This window comes from Lissotriton helveticus, chromosome 2_2 (genome assembly GCF_964261635.1).
Source record: "Lissotriton helveticus chromosome 2_2, aLisHel1.1, whole genome shotgun sequence".
In the NCBI taxonomy this organism is placed as follows: domain Eukaryota; kingdom Metazoa; phylum Chordata; class Amphibia; order Caudata; family Salamandridae; genus Lissotriton; species Lissotriton helveticus.
This window is the reverse complement of record NC_136060.1, coordinates 136,034,802-136,051,817: the sequence shown is the minus strand read 5'-3', so window position 1 is coordinate 136,051,817 and position 17,016 is coordinate 136,034,802. Positions and strand designations below refer to the sequence as shown.

Here is a 17,016-nt window from a genome sequence, read left to right as displayed (position 1 = left end):
AGATCAAATAAATAAATAAATCATGAAATGCTTCATTAATAAAAAAAAAAAACAATCGAAATTTTCATTTAAAGTTTTGAACTTGTCAGAATGTAGGTTTATTTAGCAATATCCCAGGCTTCGCTGTATCAGTGTCTTTTTTGCTTCTAATGCATCTTCTCTTTTTGTCACAGCCTTCTAGAGCTTCAACTGAGGCCACTAGTTGTCCATACTACTGTCTGTTAAGCTTGCTCTGTTCCCAATAAATAAACTAAGCATCCAAACGTAATTTAGTCTTCAGTTTCAAATGTTTCCACATTTACAGAGATTTTTTTTAATGTTTCTTTATTAGGTGCATCTATGTTAGCAAACTGCAAATATTTTATTTTCTAGACAGTCACAGTCCCCCTGTGTAGACGTTGCAGACAACTGGGGTCCGCGAACCACATGTTAATGATCACTGTCTCACTGTCCTTGTCTACCTGGCAATTACTGGTCTGGTACAAATTTCAGAAAAGACAGACAAATGTGCAGTAACCTTTTTCTTTCTTGATCATGCTGGTCAAATGCCCCTTATTAAAAGTCACATTCAAATATTCCCTCAACTTTTGGTGGCCAGAAAGCACTGCAATAACACATTGCTAATTGGCTTACCTAACTGGAGTAACCTGTAATGAGGTTGCCAGCAGTGTCTCCTCCGGTTGAGAAGTCAAGCAGCGAGTGAACTCCTACATGGTCTAAAGAACATATTCTCATTTCTGAAGCCTGTGCAGTTGCACCAGGAACGGAGGAAATTAGCTACCCATTGATTTGATACAAAACTGCAAGACAGCACAATAAACGATCTGGAAAAAAACAAACAGCTATAGACATGTTCCTCTATGTGTGCCCAAACAAACGTGGGCACACAAAACGGAACAAAGGTGGTAGCTGCCCTAATCCACAGTTTACCCCCGGTATCCTCCTAAAACCGAATCTGAAAATATCTTAATAGTATTTTTGAAAGCAACATTTACTGAAGTCAGTGTTGATCCCCTTTTTGATCACACAGAATGCAAACTAATAACCCCACTGTAAATAATCGGGCAGTCACTGTACCCAAATTAAAATGTGGGGTCTGAATAATGGGCCTTAGGGTGAGGTAAAGAACACACATTTGTTGCAATTTGGCTTAAACTAATACTGTGCTATACATACAAACACTTTTGTATAATGCTAGGACTTTCTTCACTAGTAAATGACCGTGCAATTGCGGACAATTTTCAATTATCAGCAATGAGCTCAGCTTATTAATTTGGCAATAATAAAGAAAGCGGACCTGAAACCGTAACCCACTCATTGTCAGATGCGTCCCGAGTAATTACCAGTGGCTGAGATTCATTCAAGTATTTCAGCCATCTTTTTTTGTGTACTACAGCCCTCTGTGTAACAGCAAAGGTGGCACTTTCTTCAGTGGAAGGGCCAGAAGGAGAAATGAAGAACAAGTTACTTACCTTCGGTAACGCTTTTTCTGGTAGATACAGTTTCTGCCTGTGGATTCCTCACCTTGTGAATATCCCCCTTGCGTCAGCAACATTCGGAAATTCTTTTCGTAGCTTCGCGCTGACTTGGACGTCATAGAGGCACGGCATCGCTCGCGACTCGGCTGACCTCACCGACACCCATAATAGGCCCTCGCCGGCGTGATGACAGCAGTTCCGCCCTTTTTTCCGTGCCTTCGAGGCACACGGACGGACCAATGACAGTAGATATATACATAGTATACACAGTACACAATAGCCAAGGTAAAACACACAGCGTACAGTAAATATAAGAAAACATTTGAAATAACACATTTTCCTTGACTATAAAATATTTACAACACAGATTCTCTGGTATAGAAGAGCGGACAACGGGGAGGCGGGTGAGCCAGTGAGGAATCCACAGGCAGATACTGTATCTACCAGAAAAAGCGTTACCGAAGGTAAGTAACTTGTTCTTCTGATTGATACATCTGCCAGTGGATTCCTCACCTTGTGAATATAGTCTCACAGCAGTCCCCACTCCCGGAGGGTGTCCACTCTTCTAAACCAGGAAATCCTGGAGGACAGAGCGCGCAAAGTGGCCGTCCCTCCTCCCTTCGGAATGCAAGCAGTAATGCTTCGCGAAAGTGTGGAGGGAAGCCCAAGTTGCCGCCCTACAAATGTCCTCTACTGGAACACCTCTAGCCAATGCGGAGGTTGAAGATTTAGCTCTTGTAGAATGAGCCCTTATGCACTCTGGTGGTTCCTTACCGGCCAAAGAGTAGCAGATCTTTATACAGAGGACGATCCATCTTGACAAAGTTCTTTTATGAACCGCTCTTCCTCTTTTGCAGCCAGCAAACCCAATGAAGAGCTGGTCATCCAACCGACAGTCTTTAGATCTGTCCAGTTAAAAGGACACCGCCCTTTTGGGGTGCAGACGGTGTAATCTCTCCTCCTCCTTGGAAGGGTGTGGGGGAGGATAAAAAGTAGGGAGGGTAGTGGATTGACCAAGGTGGAAAGGAGACACCACCTTTGGGAGAAAAGCAGCCCTGGTCCTAAGAACCATTCGATCAGCATGAATGGTCAAGAAAGGGGGCTTGGAACTAAGAGCTTGAAGCTCACTTAACCTCCTTGCTGAGGTTATTGCAACGAGGAAGACTGTCTTAAGAGTCAAAAGCCTCATAGGACATTTGTGAAGAGGCTCAAAGGGAGTACCCATTAAAAAGGTCAAAACAAGATTTAAGTCCCACTGAGGCACAATAAAGGGAGTAGGAGGGAACTTATTTGTGAGGCCCTTAAAAAACCTTAAAACTACAGGAGATTTAAAAAGAGATGGCTGGTCTGGCAAGCAGAGAAATGCCGACAGCGCTGAAAGATAGCCCTTAACTGTGGCAACAGCAAGCCCTTGCCGCGCCAGAGAGAGGGCAAACTGGAGAACATCAGACAAATGGGCTCTCAAAGGGTCAATAGATTTCTCCCCACACCAAGTGACAAATTTTGACCATCTATATGAATAGATGGACTTAGTGGAGTCACGCCTGGCTGACAAGATGATATCCACCACGTCAGGCGGGAAAGAAAAGGTATTCAGGTTGCCCCGTTCAATCTCCAGGCATGAAGGTGTAATGTCTGGACCTGCCCATCCATCTGAGAGAGTCTGCCCTGAGAGGGAGACGGAGCGGCGGGTGAGAGGAGAGGTGGAGAAGATATGTGTACCACACCCTTCTTGGCCAATCCGGGGCGACCAATATGACTTGGGCCCGGCGAATCTTCTTCAGAACCCGAGGAATCAAGGGTATGGGAGGAAACGCGTAAAGGAGTTGGTTTCCCCAACTCAACTGAAACGCGTCCCCCAAGGCTCCTTGCATCGGATACTGGAGACTGCAGAACAACGGGCAGTTAGCATGCTCGTGAGTGGCAAACAGGTCCACCCGAGGAGTTCCCCACATCCGAAAGATGCCGAGAACAACCTCTGGATGGAGCCTCCACTCGTGGTCGGCCGAGAAGTGACGACTCAGACTGTCTGCTCGCACGTTCAGAACCCCGGCAAGATGATTTGCCATCAGACAAATCTGATGGTCCTGAACCCAAGACCAGAGCCGCAGAGCCTCTCTGCAGAGACACTGCGACCCTACTCCTCCCTGTTGTTGATGTACCACATCGCTGTCGTGTTGTCCGTCAGGACTTGCACTGACCGACCGCGAAGGGAAGGTAGGAAGGCCTTGTGCGCCAAACGTATTGCCCGCAATTCTAGAAGGTTGATGTGAAGCAACCATTCCTCTGGAGACCAAAGACCCTTGACCTCCAGATCCCCCAGATGAGCACCCCACCCTAGAGTGGATGCATCAGTTATCACAGTGGCCACCGATGGAGACAGATGGAAAGGCTTCCCTTGTGACAGATTGCCTTCCACGCCCCACCAAGATACATCCGCTGCAGCCTCTCTGGAGATCCTCACTGACTCCCTGAGATCCCCTTGGTGTTGAAACCACTGCCTGCGAAGGCACCACTGGAGCACCCTCATATGCCAGCGTGCATGGTTGACCAACAGAATGCATGAAGCCATCAGACGGAGCAGACTAAGGACCTTCAGGACTGGAACTATCGCTCCACTGTGAAACAAAGGAACCATTTCCAGTATGTCGCGAATCCTTTGAGGAGGGGGGAATGCCCGACATACAGTTGTGTCCAGTACGGCACCTATGAACAGGTTGCGCTGGGAGGGCACCAGGTGAGACTTGGGTACATTTATCGAAAAACCCAAACGGTACAACAACCAAGTTGTCTCTTGCAGATGCTGGAGCACTTTCTCTGACAACTCTGCTTTGATCAGCCAGTCGTCCAAATAGGGGAATAGGGGAATACCGGAATCCCCGACTTTCTGAGATGTGCTGCCACCACCGCCATCACCTTGGTGAAGACTCGAGGCGCAGTAGTAATTCCAAAAGGAAGGACCGCAAACGGATAGTGCTGCGATCCTACCGTAAAACGGAGATACTTCCTGTGAGACTTCAGGATTGGGATGTGAAAATACGCATCCTGCAAGTTGAGTGACACCATCCAGTCTTCTTCGAGCAGCGCTTGAAGAACCTGTGCAAGGGTGAGTGTTGTGACTACATTTACAGCAGCTTAGCTAGTTTGCATGTGTCTGCGTGTATGGAACCTTGGGAGTGCATGATGACAGTGTGGAATGTTGGTATGCCTGGTGGACTGGAGGAGTGACAGTTGGAATGAGTGGGTTGAGCTATGAAGATCAGCTCCTGGTGGGGCCATGTACTAGCTTGGATTAACTTTGTACCATCTTGAATTGATCCTGTAAGCTACATCAATGATCCTGTAATAACTTAATAAATCTCTACTTGGATATACCTCATGACTACCATTATACTTTATTACAGTGAGCATCTTGAATTTCTCTGGTTTCAGATAGAGATTCAAGATCCTGAGATCCAGGATTGGACAAAGTCTGCCATCCTTCTTGGGGATCAGGAAATACCGGGAGTAGCATCCCTGACCCATTTCCTGCTCTGGGACCACCTCTATCGCACCTTTTCTTAATAAAGTCTGTACTTCCTCCTGTAGAAGCAACAGATGTTCCTCCGTGCAATAACCTTGGCAAGGACGGTAATTGGGAGGAAATTCCCGAAAGGGAAGGGCATACCCATTTTCTACGAGATTGAGTACCCAAAGATCTGATGTAACCTTTTCCCAATCCCGTAGAAAGTAGGTAAGCCGACCCCCCACCGGACCCACATGATCCTGAATGGCGTATCTAGGGCTGCTTTTCTGAGACTGGGGGTTGGAGGAGGTGGAGGAGGAAGAGGCTTGACGCCCTCGAAGACGACCCCTTTGCATCCCCCTGTATGACCTGTACAAGGTGTTCTGCTGCTGCTGCTGTTGTTGCTGCTGCTGCTGCTGCTGCTGACCTTGTCCAAAGTTCCGAAAGGAAGAGCGTTCAAATCCTCTGAACTTTCTGGCCGATGCACCTCTAATTTGGAGACCCAAAGACCTGGTAGTAGCTCTGCTGTCTTTAAACCTCTCCAGGGCTGAATCTGCCTTCTTGCCAAAGAGTCCTTTTCCGTCAAATGGCACATCCAAAATCGCTGCCTGTACGTCAGTAGAAAAGTCCGAGGACTTTAGCCAAGCCGATCTTCGCGTAGCAACTGCAGTACCCATAATTCGAGCCACAGAATCAGCTGTGTCAAGACCGCTTTGAATTACTTGGCGTGCCGCTGCTTGGGTGTCAGACAACACCTCCTCGAAATCACTCCTGTTTTCTTCAGGGATCTTAGGAGCCAAAGCACGCATTGAGTCCATAAGTGCATGCACATACCTCCCCATGAAATAAGTGGCATTTGTAGACTTCAAAGCCATACTTGCAGATGAGAAAGTTTTCTTGGCAACCTGATCTTGCTTTTTAGCCTCCTTGTCCCCAGGAACTTGGGGAAATGCACTTATTGACTTCTTAGAGAACGCAGCCTGAAATCACCAGGCTCTCTGAAGAAGGGTGAGATGTCAAGAATGCAGGGTCTTCTGGAGCTACCCTATACCTTCTAGCCACACTCTTGGATACAGCAGGAGCAGAAAGTGGCTTTTTCCACACCTCCATAATGGGCTCAGTTAATGCTTCATTAAATGGAAGTAAAGGCTCCACAGCCGAACTCGGTGAGTGAAGTACTTCTGTTAGTAGGTTTGACTTAAATTCAACCGTTGGTAATGTTAAATTTAAAAGTCCCGCAGCCTTTCTCATCACCACATGATATGGCTGGACTTCCTTTGAAGGCGCATCATGCCCTGAGGGCAATTCCCACTCCGGGGAAAAATCCAGGCCACTGGCATCAGCCAGCTCTTCAAAACAATCTTCACCCAGCTCACCTTCCTCTAAGTCAGGGCGAGAGTCGGCATAACTTTGTTCCTCCAAGAGGCGTTGTGCTTCTCTCCTGGACCTCTCTTTTACACGCCTCGGCACGGGATCCACAAACGACTCAGATGGAGCCGGAACCGACGTCGGTACCGAATTCGATGGCCCAGTTGTATGCTCCCGATGTCTACTTGGAGCGGGTGACGCCGGCATCAGAGTCGTCTACTTCGGACGAGCCGGTGACGACCTCGGCGGAGCCGGGAACTGCCACGGCGTCATTGGGGCTGGCATAAATGGCATGATCGGAGCCGGACTGTAAGGATGACTTCGGGCACACCTTCCCTTCCTCCAATTGTTTCAATTCTTTCGTGTTGTTTATTCTCCTCCGACGCGTGCAAACCCGGAGACCGCGGACAGCCCGCCGCGTTTCGTACAAATGCACTGAAAATGGAGTGTATTACACTCCTACCGGGTGCACAGCTTAAATGTTCATGGCATCACAAAATATGCCGACACATCAATCCTTTAGTATTATTCTTCTTTAATTCATTAATCCTCATTATCCACAAGATATTGCTTTCTTCATGTTTTTCATTTTTCATTTTTGCACATGTCACAAGGGGGACCGCTTACGTATTCGCTCAACTCTAAATGGGGCAGAAATGCTCATCCAAGCCTTATTCTGCGCCACGAAAGCTTAAGTAAGTTATGTCCATATCCATAAAACTCATTATCCCAATGCATTTCGGGCCGTATGTTTGGCCCTTCGTCAGGGGTTATCTAAAATGCAAAATACATTGTTTAGACTGTGTTTGACTAAACCACGCTTAGCATCAAGTACATATAACCAGACATAACTGTGTCCTAAAAGAACAAGTTACTTACCTTCGGTAACGATATATCTGTAAGAAACAGTAGTTAGTATTAGATTCCTTACCTTAGAATATCCCCAGGCGTCAGTCTGGATCCGGAAACTTTTGCGTAGCAGTACCCCTGCGCGTCGGTAGGCGTCGTCTGCAGGCGTCCCCTGCGGCTCCGCGTCGTCGGCGTCGTGCGCCGTGATGACGTCGCTGGAGTATATAGACGCCGCCTCCGCGCGCTGACGTCAGTTCTTTGCACACAGCTTTTCCGCGCCAGAACACGCAGAGCCATGTGAGAACCAACACTGGTGCCATTTGAAACTAGGGCCCTGAAAGGGATGTCCCTAACCCTAGGTATCAGTTCGCAGAACGGGGAGGATGGGCGGGGCGGTAAGGAATCTAATACTAACTACTGTTTCTTACAGATATATCGTTACCGAAGGTAAGTAACTTGTTCATCTGAAAGAAACAGGTTAGTATTAGATTCCTTACCTTAGAATAGATACCCCAGCAATACCAACCCCGGTGGTGGGTCTGCGAACCAATACAACCTACACCAGAAAGTCCTGGAGGACCGAACGGCCAAAGAAGCCATCCCTCCGGACTTGACTGTCCAGGCAGTAGTGCCTCGCAAAGGTGTGCAGCGAGGCCCACGTGGCCGCCTGGCAAATGTCCTGCAAAGGGACTCCCCGGCCCAGGGCAGTAGTAGCCGCCGTGGCCCGAGTGGAATGGGCCCTCAGCCCAACAGGAGGCTCCTTCCGAGCCAAAGAGTAGCATGCTTTGATGCACAGGACGACCCACCGAGAGATGGTCCGTTTCTGTACCGCCCTTCCCTTCTTCTCACCCACGTAGCCAACAAACAGTTGGTCATCCACCCGGAACTGGCGTGTGCGATCCATATAGAATGAAAGCGCACGTTTTGGGTCCAGACGATGGAGCCGCTCTTCATCCTTTGAAGGATGCGGAGGCGGGAAGAAGGAGGGCAAGGTGATGGACTGCCCAATGTGAAAAGCAGAGACTACCTTGGGCAGGAAAGAAGGTCTGGTCCGAAGAACCACCTTATCAGGATGAACAGACAAGAAAGGAGGTTGAACAGAAAGAGCCTGGAGCTCACTCACTCTCCTGGCAGAGGTGATGGCTACCAGGAAGGCCGTCTTTAAGGTGAGAAGACGGAGAGGACAGGAATGAAGGGGCTCAAAGGGAGCGCACATCAGGAAAGTCAAAACCAGGTTCAAGTCCCACTGAGGCATCACGAACGGAGTTGGAGGATACATGTGCGTGATGCCCTTTAAGAATCTTAACACAATAGGGGACTTGAACAAAGATGGCTGATCAGGTAGCCTCAAGAAGGCGGAAAGGGCAGAAAGATAGCCCTTGATAGTGCCCAGAGCAGAGCCCTGCTGGGCAAGGGAAAGGAGGAAGAGGAGAACCTCAGACAGAGGGGCAGAAAGGGGATCCACAGCCTTTGCTGTGCACCATGCCACAAATCTGTTCCACCGGCAGGCGTATACCGACTTGGTGGAGGGACGCCTGGCTGCCAGAATGACATCACAGACTTCAGGAGGCAAGTCAAATGGCCTCAACTGTCGCCGCTCAATCTCCACGCATGGAGGTGGAGACTGGACAGGTTCGGGTGGAGGACCGTCCCCTGCTGCTGCGACAGAAGGTCCTCCTGAAGGGGCAGGCGGATCGAGGGACCGACTGTCATGCTGAGTAGCTCGGGATACCAGTACCTTCGAGCCCAGTCCGGAGCCACAAGGATAACTTGGGCCCGGTCGCGCCTGATCTTCTTCAGCACTCTGGGCAGAAGTGGTATAGGCGGAAAGGCGTACAACAGACCGCAACTCCACTCGCGCCGAAAGGCGTCGCCGAGCGAGTGCCGTCTTGGAAACTCCAACGCGCAGAACTGATGACATTGCGCGTTCTCTTCTGTGGCGAATAGATCTAACCAAGGCTCTCCCCATTGCTGAAAGAGGCCTCTCGCCACATCCGAGTTCAGACGCCATTCGTGATCCACCGAGCACCGACGGCTGAGTTCGTCCGCCCTGGCGTTCAGAGAACCTGCCAGGTGTTGAACCGTCAGAGTCACGCCCTGACGTTCCAGCCATTGCCAGAGGCGCAGAGCCTCTTGGCAAAGGGTCCACGACCCCACACCGCCCTGTTTGTTGCAGTACCACATGGCGGTGGTGTTGTCCGTGAACACCTGCACTACACTCCCGTTGACAAAGGGGAGGAATGCCTTCAGTGCCAGGCGAATCGCCCGCAGCTCCAACATGTTGATATGGAGCCGGGACTCCGCCGGAGACCAGAGGCCTCTGATCTCCGCCTCTCCCAAGTGGCCACCCCAGCCTTGGAGGGACGCGTCCGTCACAACCACGTGCTCCGGCTGGGGAAGGGAGAGGGATCTGCCCCTGACCCAATCGCGGTCTGTAAGCCACCACTGCAACTGTCTCGCAGTGCCCTCCGAGATCAGGACATGGTCGGATAGGTTGCCCTGATGCTGGGCCCACTGAAACTTCAGGTCCCACTGCAGAGCCCGCATCCGCCATCTGGCGTGATGCACCAGAAGGATGCAGGAGGCCATCAGCCCCAGAAGCCGCAGCGTCAACCTGACCGAAACCCGGGATAACGGCTGAAAGATGGGAATCAGAGCCTGAATATCCCGGACCCGCCGTTCCGGGGGATAAACCCGAAACTGCGCCGAGTCGAGAACCGCTCCGATGAAAAGGAGCTTTTGAGAGGGACACAGGTGTGATTTCGGCACATTGATGGAAAACCCCAACTCGTGCAGGAGGTCTGCCGTCATCTGAAGGTGGTGGACGACTGTCTGGGGCGAGCCCGCCTTCAACAGCCAGTCGTCGAGGTAGGGGAAGACTGAAACCCCTAACCGGCGCAGATGAGCTGCGACCACCGCCATCACTTTCGTGAACACCCGTGGGGCGCTGGTAAGGCCGAATGGGAGCACGATAAACTGAAAATGCTCGTGGCCTACCGTGAACCGCAGGTAACGCCGGTGGGCCGGCAGGACGGGGATGTGAAAGTACGCATCCTGCAAGTCCAACGCTACCATCCAGTCTTGTGGGTCTAGAGCAGCCAAGACCTGAGCCAAAGTCAACATCTTGAACTTCTCCTTCCGGAGGAAGCCGTTGACGTTCCGTAGATCCAAGATAGGACGCAGGCCTCCCTTGTCCTTCTTGGGTACCAGAAAGTAGTGGGAGTAGCAACCACACCCTACTTCTGGCCCAGGAACGCGCTCGATGGCCCCCTTGGCCAAGAGGGCCGTAACTTCCTCCTGCAGAAGTGTCAAGTGGTCCCCCGACACACGGTGGTTCTGCGGTGGCATGGCTGGAGGAGTGGACTCGAAGGGGAGGGCATAGCCCCTTCGGACAAGCTGCAGCACCCACCTGTCCGATGTTATCGCGCGCCAGCGGGAGTGGTGATGGCGAACCCTGCCACCCACTGGCGTCACGTGAGCCCGAAAGCTCGGACTAGGAAGGCTTGGATGCCGCAGCGGAGGGAGGCGTGGACTGACCACGACGCTGGCCTCTACCGCCACCACGGCGGAAACCACGGGCGCCACCGCGCTGGGGAGCGCTCTGCGCCGCGTGGCTGGCAGCACGTGTGGGACCTCCTCTCCCTTGGCCACGAAAGGGCCGAAACGAACCCGTCTGCTGGCGCTGGGTCTGGGTCGAGAGACCCAAGGACTTGGCCGTGACCCTGGAGTCCTTGAAGCGCTCCAGCGCGTGGTCCGCTTTGTCACCAAATAGGCGACTGCCATCAAATGGCATGTCCATAAGCGTATTTTGGACGTCTGGTGAGAAGTTGGCAGATCTCAGCCAGGCATGGCGACGAATCGCCACCGTAGTGGACATGGCCCGTCCCAGGGAGTCCGTGGTGTCCAGACCACAACGGATCGAGTACCGCGCCGCATCCCGGCCTTCAACAAAGGCCCGGGTGAGCTTGTCCCGCACTTCCTGGGGGCATTGCGGCAAACACTCCTCGACCGTATCCCACAGGGAGTGGGTGTAGCGGCCCAAGAGGCACGCGGTGTTACAAGACCGCAGCCCAGCACTCAAAGAGGAAAACACTTTCTTTCCGAATTGGTCGTACCTCTTTGATTCCCGGTCGGGCGGAGCCGACGGAAATGCGGACTGCGAAGTGGAGGCCTGGATCACCAGACTCTCCGGGGAGGGATGGGTGGACAGGAAGGCAGGGTCGTCCGCGCAGGGACGGTGACGCCTGGCAACGTTCCGGTCAACCGGCGCACCAGAGGCGGGCCTGGACCAGGTGCCCAGAAGGACATCCGTCAGGGCCTCATTAAACGGCAGCAGAGGCTCCTGGGGGCATGACTGCGGTTTAAAAACTTCCGTCAGGATATTCGGTTTGACCTTCGCGACGGGGAGCTCAAGGTGTAAGGCCTTGGCAGCCCTCATCAGGACCACCGAATAGGCAGCACCCGCCTCGGACGCCACAGGGGACGGAGAGACAAACCCAGGGTTGGGCGACTCGTCCAGGCCACTGGCATCACCCAGATCACCTACCCAGTCCACATCGTACTGGCAGGCACGGGATAGAGGGTCCTCAGACCCCTCCCAACCCTCACCATACTCCTCCTCGTCATACCCATATTCTGGGTCGACGATATAGACATCGGGGTCAACAGGCCCCATCGGCGTCGGGTCCGGCGTCGGCCGACGCCGGTCCGGCTCCGAGTCCGGAGTCGGGGAGGAAAGGGGGGTGGCGCCGCGCGGCGTCGGTGCCGGGGACCCGACGCCGGCCGGAGCCGACGGCGGAGTCGCCGCACCACGCGGGGGCGGTACCATGGGCTGGCCCACAGGAACCGACGCCGGAGAGGCCGGGAGACCAGCCGGCGACGAACCAGAGGGAACCAGCGGCGCCGGGGCCGGAGCCACCGGCGGCGCCGGGGCAGGAGCACCCGAACCGCTCGGGCCCCCAGACGGGACCGACGGGCCCGCAGGCGCCGAAGGCCCCGCCGGAGAAGACCTCGCCCTCATAGCAATGAGGAAGGCCTCGATCTCCTCACGCGACGCGCCTTCCCCAGGGACCGACAGGTGTGGGGCAGACGGCGTCGGCGACCCATGCGGGACCGCGGGGGTGGGGTCACCCGAGCCCCCGGCCGCAGCACGCGGGCGTCGGGGGGAGTCGGGGGTGCGATGGCGACGCCCCGACTTCTTGTGCTTACCTGACGAGCCGGAGGAATGGTGGCGACTCCCGGAGCGCCCACGGCGGCTCCGCGACCGCTCCCTCGACCGCTCCCTCGACCTCCGACCGGACCGGGACCGCTCTCGACGCGGGGCCGACAACCGGAGTTCGAGAAGCTTGCGGGACCGCTCCCGCCTAGCTTTTCCAGTCAAGGCCCGACAGTCGACGCAGGACTCCACGTCGTGGTCCGCGCCCAGACACCGGAGGCAGAGTCGATGGTGGTCGGTGACCGACATCATGCGGTCGCACTCGTCACAACTCTTGAAACCGGGCATCCTACCGGCACCGTAAAGATCAATCAAAAAACTTGGTCAAAAGACCGGAGTACTGCTCTTCGGATCTGCGCTAACTGGCGCGGAAAAAAGAAGAACTGACGTCAGCGCGCGGAGGCGGCGTCTATATACTCCAGCGACGTCATCACGGCGCACGACGCCGACGACGCGGAGCCGCAGGGGACGCCTGCAGACGACGCCTACCGACGCGCAGGGGTACTGCTACGCAAAAGTTTCCGGATCCAGACTGACGCCTGGGGATATTCTAAGGTAAGGAATCTAATACTAACCTGTTTCTTTCAGATTCAACGTTTTCCCGCTAAAAAACATAGTGTAACGCTACATTTTACCATGAGTGCCTCTGTTCACCTCCCTGCTTTTCTTCCTTCATCACGATACTGTCTCCCCCCACTTTCACTGAGACCTTCCTTTCAATCATTTATACATTTGTGCTAACATAACCCATCAGAAAATTCCTCCACTGTGAATCGCCTTCCCTGCAACGATGTGCTTTCAAATATACGATCCCCTCATTTCTTTACCATACTAACTTGTGCGTACCTGTTCAAAAAATGTCTATGTGCTCATTCCTCCATCTGCTTCCACAACAAACCGGAGCGAACTCCTGTTTTTCATACTGCGAACCCAACTATTTTAAACCACACGTTGTCTCCACCCTTCCGGTCCACCTGTGCACAATTAGTAAATCTTGGCCTTTACGCGCCAGAGTTAAACCCCTCTCATTACATCACCGCCTACAACTCCCACAATGCACAGTGTATGTTAACCTCGCTCCTCACAGTCCATTCTTGGTAAACTCCCACTCTGATCTTAAAAATTATGTTCCGTACTCATTATAATTGCCCCGCCCTCCCGCAGCTGTTAAATTCACGTTGATCATTTGTCTAGGTATGCAAAACATTATTATATGTTCTAGATGTTTACGTATTCTCGCTGTGTTATCAACATTAAAACATGTATAATCCTCTATGTATCCTACATTATACGTGAATTTTATACAAAACTGTTATGAACAAATGATATAACCCTTGTCCCTCTTGTGCCGTTATTTGTCCTTTTCCGCATTTTATCACTGTTTTCATGATGGGTGCTCCTTGTCGGTGGGCTGAAAAAGCCGGGGCATAAGAATGTGGAACACCCAAATTGAATGCCAGAGGACCCATGGGACCCAAAGGTGCACCAGAGGGGTACCATGCCCTTGAAAACACGCCATACATAGCGTTCAAGAACGCTGAAGGGTCTTGGCCTGGCGCTGGAAAAGGTGGTTGAACACCCTCAGGCTGACCTCTAGGTGGGATCGAATCCGGCTCAACCATATGCGCAGATTCATCATCTTCCACAGGGACCACTTCTTCCTCCTCTCGAGCCGGAGACAGCGCCGGAAATGGATTGGACTCCGGAGCCGTAGAGGGTACCTGCGACCTCGAAGGCGAAGCCTCACCTTCCTGATCCGGAGTCTCCTGCAGCTGGACCACCTTCGAACGAACCCTCCTGGGCGACCTCGAGTTCGACTTCTCACCCGAATGACGTCGAGACTCATGCCTCCTCTTCCTGTGCTTCTTCCTTGATCTTGCAGCATGGTCCGAAGAGGACTTCGAGGCCAAACCCTATCGAGATCGGGACCTTGACTTCGACCTCGACTTCGTCCTCCTCGAGCGGGATCTTGAAGTCTTCTTACCCTTGTCGGCCTTTAGCCTTGCCACAAGTAGCTTGGTTTCCCTCTCCCGCAGGGCCTTCGGATTCATCTTACGACAAGCTGTACATCCACGTCGTGATCGGAGCTTAAGCACCAAATACAGTCCTCGTGCGGATCCGTGACGGTCATCATTTTCCCGCACTCCCTGCAGGGTTTGAAACTGGTCTTCTTCGACATCGTCATGAAACAAAGAAGCAGAAAACACAGAAAAACTAAACAAAGTCACCAGTATAGCTACTGAGATTCCCGAAACCGTTAGTGTCGACGACGCGGATAAAAGGGAACTGATGTCATCACGCCGGCGTGGGCCTATTATGGGCGTCGGTGAAGTCAGCGGAGTCGCGAGCGATGCCGTGCCTCTATGACGTCCAAGTCCACGTCGGCGTGAAGCTACGAAAAGAATTTCCGAATGTTACTGACGCAAAGGGGATATTCACAAGGTGAGGAATCCACTGGCAGATGTATCTATCGAAAGCCTGTTTCTGGAAAATTATCCAGGCCTTTGGCATCTTGTAATTCCTCATACCAATTTTTCTCATCATATTGAGAAACAAAATGTCATTGTCCGAATCAGCGCTGCCTCCATCGAGTGGGTCTGCTTGGTACCTAAGAGTACAATGAATTGCGAATCCTCTGCCAGCGGCAATGCAAAGTCAACTAGGGCAGCAGGCAGCACTGGAAAAGAAGTGCGTACAAAAGTTGGTGCAAAACTTTAAACAGGTTCAAGGGGCCCAGACAGCGCCGAGGGTGGACCAGCCGGCAGAAGTCCGACTGGAGGGTCCTGCAAATCTTCGAGGCCGAAAGATGTGGCAGACAGAACTGATAAAAAGCCCAAAATCCACTGCATGGCCTCACGGAAGGTCTCAATTTGTGGCGTTGTCATCAAGGGAACCTGAAAATTATGGCTGTATCAGCATTAGGGTGTGATGAAGATCAGGGAGAAGACCAAGTGGCACCCTGATTACCTCTCTGGAGTTTGAGAGTGGTCAGAGGGGGCAGATTCCTTCTTACATTTTGTATGCTTCTTCTTAGACTTACTCAAAGACTTTAACCGGAACGAAGATCTTCTGTGAAAACCTTGTCTGTTCACAGAGTAAAATGTTTGGTGACAGAGCTTCGCCTTGCGGTTCTGTATGTTCCTCTGATTCCGCCCGGTGCAGTCTTTGCAGGCCCGGATTTGTGTTTTGACCAGAGGCCTCCCTCAAACCATCTGTCACAGACAGACATCTGTTTGCGAAAGCCCCTACACAACTTGAATCTGGTTATCTTAGGAGATGACATTTTCTCTTGCACACTGGAATTTTTTTTGCTAACAGTCTTGAAAAGACTATGGAGTAAGTCCGGATCGATGTCTGAAGGTGCAGAACAACAAGAACGGACATCAGTACGCATTGGTATTGCTTATATGAGATTCGGGTCCACACTTCTGAAGTGGAACGACTTTGGTGCAGAGCCACACAACACCACCTACTGGTGCACAGGAGTACTGCTTTGAAGTATTTGGATCAAGTCTGATGCCTGCAAAACATTTATAAGGTGAGGAATCTGCGATTAGAAATATCCATTGGGGGCGTGGCCAAAACGAGAACCCAAGATGAGGCACCTCGCCAGAGCTCCAGAGTCAGGGCCTTCGATGCCGCCCAACACTGCAACTTAACCTTCACAAGGGGGCCGGAGGCAGCCATCACTACGACAGATGTAGTGGAAGTCCTGAGCAGAGTCAGTGGGTGATGTTGTGGCAGGTGGAGCCATGCCCGAGTTGGCAAGTGCTCACCTGCGGTGCATCCAGGATGGGTGCTCGCTGGACTGTGGAGGAGCAGCAGGCTTGGCCTTAGCACACTTACCAGGCCCCTAGCACAAATTTAGGCCATAAAAGAGGCCTCCAGAGTGTGATGCACCAACAGCAGGGGACAGCCTTGTAGGGCATCTGGAGCCCTGAAATTGTCCCCAGCGGGAGTAGTGGGAGGGCACTCTACGCTACTCAATTCCATGCAGCCCTTTTCTCACGATCAACCACTAGTGGAAGCATCTCGCAATTTCAGTGGTGGACCCCTCTGCACCGCTCAGTGAGCCCCACGTGGCTTACTCCCACAATAAGCCCCAGAGAGCTTCATGATAGAGAAAATGCCGAGTGCCACTAAACTTCTCAAATCTAATGGCCCAGTGGAGGCTGCGGAGGAGATGGAAGTGAGGGACAATGCTGCGTGGCCTACCACAAATGTGGGCATCCAGGAATATCTCAAAGAAATAAGAAAGGACATTGCAGCCATTCATGTAAACTTTACTAAACTCCTCAGGGGCTTGACCAGTCAGTTCAGGGAGTCTAGACTAGCTCTGACTTGATGGAGGGAGAGGGGAAGTAGCAAGATCAGGACAGGACGACCTGGTTGAGAGGGTCACGGGATAGGTATAGCTCACCACCAAACCCTATCTGAAGCCCTATAGGATTAGAAAAACGGTCCAGCTGCAACAATATTCGGATCAGAGGCATGTGTCACCTTTCCAAAATACAAGCTCGAGAGCCATGTACAAGCCTTGTTCTGTCATATCCTCCAGCATAGTAAGGCCGAGATCTCACCTTGGACCGCACACACTAAGT

At 52.2% G+C, this 17,016-nt stretch overlaps 1 protein-coding gene across 11 annotated transcripts in view; it reads right to left on the bottom strand.

The window, feature by feature from the left end:
* FRYL (FRY like transcription coactivator) overlaps positions 1-17,016 on the bottom strand; it is a 2,496,013-nt gene that overhangs the window by 1,139,692 nt on the left and 1,339,305 nt on the right. The gene's annotated exons all lie outside the window — the stretch shown is intronic.